The following is a 5,065-nucleotide window of genomic DNA, read 5'->3' as shown; positions in this document are numbered from 1 at the left end:
TTCAATTCCACACCCCAATTAAGATGTTAAGACACTCCTTGATGTGAAGTCACTCAATTCCACACCCCAATTAAGATGTTAACACACTCCCTGTTAATGTAAAGACACTCTTTCAATTCCCCTCCCCCATTAAAATAATATATTAGATATTATAAAAATGTAATCACACCAAATTTATATATTACATTTTTTAATAAAAAAGACCAGAATAAAATAACTAAATTTAACAACCTCAATAACCTTTATTTATTTATTTATTTCTTTTCAAACAATCCGGACGACTCGCCTGGCTAAGTGATCTGGTTAAACGATGTGTTGTTATTATAAGAAATCTTGATAGTCACATAAACCCTCGATGCAGAAACCCTAATCGCTCCCTTTATTACAAGGCTTTTGAAAACCTACATGCCGAAACCCTATCCTCACCCTTTATTAGGAGGCATCTGTAGATCTGACTTTGCAGCAACCTGTTTTACTTGCATGTTTTTATTCTGCTCACGATAAATAATATCTGTGTGGAGCGACATGGCGAGAAAGCATCGCATTTTAGATGCAATTATCTTCGTATGTTTGCCTGATGATACTGGCACGTCAGTCTCCTTATTTTTTTATGAAATTTTGATTATTCATGTTTTCAGTCTTGGCCCTCCTCTTTTGCTGCGAGGCTAAGCTTATCGACGGTCGAGTGCTAAGAAATCATTGTTCCTAGTTCTCAACATAATCGTAAGCGATATCGAACTTATACGCGGCCCTGCTTATGGCGTCCTTCATTTTTCTGTTGAAAGGGTGAAAAGCATGGCGGGTAACAGTTCTACCATTCTTATAATATGGGTATTACATTGATTTTTAATGTTAGGCTAGCGCATGGTCTTTCCCCGTCTTGAAGCAGGGATATATTTAGGTTGTAATAGGTAGGGTTTAATCATGAGGTGTAGATGTCGTATAGGGTTTTTATCGTAGGATTATATAGCTTTTTTGTTTTCCAAATATATTGCATATTTTATGACTAATATTTAGGGTTTGATTGTCAGGGCGATTTGCTGTTTTTTAAAGGGTTTAGAATTCTATTGTCAGGGGTATGTGTTAGATTTTAAGTTTGCAGGGTTTGTAGTTTGATTGCCAGTGTTGTTATCAGGTTTTATTGTTATCGTTAATGTGCTCTCAGAGTTATAATAAGTATGGGTGATCATTTACTTCAACTTAGATGCTCATTTTTTAACACATTGAAACTCTTGGTGAGGCGGTTTGGTTTTTATTGACACCTTGCGTTTGCCCCCTTAGGGATTTCAGTCAACTCGTACACGCATGTTAGTTTTGAACCGAAATAATTGCCTTCAAATTTTGAACCGAAATGCATTAAATGCCGAAGAATTACATACCTGGACAATGGTGAGCATCTGGTTCTTACAGGCATCCTGAATAAAGTACTGAATTTTGAAAGCAATCACAGACGGTTTCTTACTTTGCTAAAGAAACAGTTATCCTGGCAATGTTACCGATGACATTATTATCAAACTTAAAATGATTTGTCTTTGTTTTTTATTTTATTTTTAATAAATTTCTGCAGGCACCTTAGATTTCTTTGTATTTTCAACATCTATATATGTTGATGTATATACCCTGCTGCTGTGTCACAGATCTGAGCTAACTGGGTACCCTGCTTCTTGGATTATCTTTGCATGGGGTCCCTTTTTTTATTTATTGGAGGGTAAGCCAACTATAATATTTTGTAACTTCACCTGTTCTCCTGGTTTTATTATTATTGATCTCTGCCTTCATAGCAGCAGCTTCGAAAGGCTGTACTGGACAAGGTTTGGCCAAGGATGCTTACTGAAAGAAACTTGTTCATAGTCTACCATCTCATCAAAAACTACTTGTAAAAGGGTTTCCTCAAGAAGACCATCTGTCCAAGTCTATTTCCATGCAAATTCTTTCTAATACTTTGGACCAAGTCTAATTTTATAGAGGACTGACTTTGCAGGGAAAAGTGAAAAAACCACTAGAAACAGATTAAAATTGGTTGGAATGGGATTTTTTGAGATAACCACCGTTTTTTTGAAAGGAATCCCCATCCTAGTTCCCTGGATGGAGGTTCAATGTTTTTAACCAAATTGGATAATATAAGATAATATGACCTGAAATGTGGTAGACAAATTGCTGCAATTTTTTTTTCATGAATAACCTTGGATTATCTTTGCATGGTGTTCCTTTTTTATTTATTGGAGGGTATGCTAGCTATAGTATTTTGTACCTTTTCTCCTGTTCTCCTGCTTTTATTATTATTGATCTCTGCATTCATAGCAGCAGCTTCAGAAGGCTGTATTGGACAAGGTTTGGCTAAGGATGCGTGCTGAAAGAAACTTGTTCATATTCTACCATCTCACCACAGACTACTTGTAAAAGGATTTCCTCTAGAAGGCCATCTGTCCAAGTCTATTTCCATGCAAATTCTTTCGAATGCTTTGGACCAAGTCTAATTCCGTAGAGGACTTTGCAGGGCTGGAAAAACTGTGCAAAAATGAAAAAACCGCTAGAAACAGATTTACACTTGGTTGGAATGGGACTCTTTCGGACACCCAACGTTTTTTTGAAATGAATCCTCATCCTAGTTCCTTGGATGGAGGTCCAATGGCTTTAACCAAATTGGATAATATAAGATAATATGACCTGAAATGTGATAGATAAAGTGCTGCAATTTTTTTTCATGAATAACCTTGCTTGTCCTAAAGCTAAGGTTAAGTTTCTATTTGAATCTGCAAGTCAGTGCAGTGCAACTCCAGTATGCTTTTTACTATTAGAGGGTGAAGTTAGATGGGATACTTGTAGTAATTTTCCAAAGGAGTCCACCAAGCAGTGTGCACTGATACGCATCTTAGATACTGAGCAGTATTGTCTAATGAAGGAGAGAAGGGGGAAGCTAAGTTCATCAAGAGCTGTGCACATCTGGTTCTCTGAGGGTGGATATATGCATATTTAAACAGCTGTTCTGTGAAGGGATGAGGTGACTTGATCTTCAAAGAACTATCAGGCAGCATGGGTGCTGCCAATTTCAATTTGGCGAGGCAAGAAAGCCTATTTTTGTGTCTGGGCAACAATGGAAGGAACTCTGGGCATATATCTTAGTGTAGGGCAGGAAAACTCGATTCACTGCCCTTATTTTTAATGTAGCATTTAATAGCTTGTAGGCATAAAAAATGTGGGCCAAGAAAATCCAATTCTCTGCATTATTTTTTAATGCAGCTTTTAGTAGCTTTGGCATGGTGTATGCCATAAAACTCAGAATGAATTATAGTTGGAGGTTTGGAAGCCTAACCCAACCTGGAAATGGAGGATAGTAGAATTTCCGGAGAGAGGGATTGAAAGATCTGTGCACAAGCATGTGATGACTTGTTCTGTGCTAGAAGCCAAGGACCTTTTCCAATCACCTTTTCTCGAAGAATTATAAAAAAAAGTACTCTGCACAAGGCTGAAACAATGACACTAATATAATCGCTTCGTGTACAAAGGGTTATGAGTTGGAAACCTGAGAGCAGATCACATGGCTTGGTAGTAAAGGTCTTTTGTGGTCCCTGTTACTTATCCATAAAGAAACCGGTAGACAAGTACAATGCCATAAAACTCGGAATCCTAAAAAAAATTATAGCAAGAGGTTTGGAAGCCTGACCCTACCTGGAATAGTCATAGAAAGCCCTGCCGTTCTATGTCATATGGGGCATATGGTGAGTGAAACGCAGCCATCTTTGACCATACTATTCCAGATGTGAAGGGCACCTGCCTTAAGGCTGTGGCATTCTTTAAAGAGAGAGGTCTTATTAAGGAGAAGATGCCAAAGAGAAACTTCTGTCTAAAGGATATCTGGTCCAGCTTCCCTGTTGGCTTCTTTGATGGGGCATTGCCTTTTGAGCACTGTGGAAGTGGTGTGGTCATTGTTTCGAGGCCTGGAAACTACTTTTCTTTCACATGGTTCAGTGTCAAAGGATCCAACATGAGAGCTGAGCTCCTTGGATGGAAATATCAAAGATTTCTATCTATGGTGATTCAAAAGTGATTGTTGATTGGGCAAACCAGAGACATGCTTTAGAGGCAGCTTCACATTGGCAAACTGGATGGAAGGTACCAGGTCATTGATCTTGTCCTTCAATAGATTATCTGTCTCACACAACAACTGTCAAAAGATGGTTGTAGCGAGTTCCTGGGTTTGATCAGATACTCTGTTTTTGAGAATGACATGTTTCAGAGACCGGGGATTATCAGAATGTGTAGCGTTTCACCAGATTTCAGCATCTGTTTTTGTGCTTATTATGTATGCGGTTCTCTGTTTCATATGCTTTGGTACTTGTTTCAGTTGGCCATGATGTTATCCGGGTATAGTACATAGGGAAGGGTCATTGTAATAGACGTAGAAGGATGATACTGGGGTTCCAGAGTTTTGGTTGTGTTTTGCTTAAGTTTGCAGAAGAAGCTCTGTCCGGTGTGTACAAATGTATAGTACATAGGGAAGGGTCATTGTAATGGACGTAGAAGGATGATACTGGCGTTCCAGAGTTTTGGTTGTGTTTTGCTCAAGTTTGCAGAAGAAGCTCCGCCCGGTGTGTACAAATCTAAACTTTCTCATTTTCATAATGAAAGCAGGTTTGTGTTTTTCTTTCTGAAAAAAAGACTTGTTGTGTGCTAGAAGCCAAGGACCTTTTCCAATCTCCTTTTCTCTAATAACTGTTAGCGAGAATCAATTATAAAAAAGGTTCTTTGCACAAGGCTGAAACAATGAATAGTATAATTCCTTTGTGTACAATGGGCTTTTATGAGCTGAATATCTGAGAGATCACATTGCTTGGTAGTAAAGCTTTTTTGTGGTCTTTGTTACTCTTCCATAAAGAAAACAGTAGACAATTGTTACTTTTCCATAAAGAAACCAGTAGGCAAGTACGTGTGAGGGTAGAGGGCAACCTGGGCTTAAATGCTACACATGTTTGCCCCCTGGAAGTTATTGGGGGAGCAGCCTTCAAGGGAGGAAGGTACTGTGATTTTTCAAAGAACTACCAGATGGGATGGATCCCACCTTCTG

General features: G+C 38.5%; 1 long non-coding RNA gene across 1 annotated transcript; it reads left to right on the top strand.

Annotated features, from left to right (window-relative positions):
• Positions 1-298: 298 nt before the first annotated feature.
• Positions 299-3,770, top strand: LOC149200027 (uncharacterized). The gene is made up of 2 exons (XR_016253798.1): positions 299-1,389; positions 1,638-3,770. It is a non-coding gene; the product is annotated as an uncharacterized LOC149200027 (long non-coding RNA).
• The last annotated feature ends 1,295 nt before the right edge of the window (positions 3,771-5,065 follow it).

Source organism: Pinus tabuliformis, chromosome 2_1, assembly GCF_031772625.1.
Source record: "Pinus tabuliformis cultivar Carrire ecotype Pingquan chromosome 2_1, CPIR1, whole genome shotgun sequence".
In the NCBI taxonomy this organism is placed as follows: domain Eukaryota; kingdom Viridiplantae; phylum Streptophyta; class Pinopsida; order Pinales; family Pinaceae; genus Pinus; species Pinus tabuliformis.
This window is presented reverse-complemented; position numbering and strand designations above follow the sequence as displayed.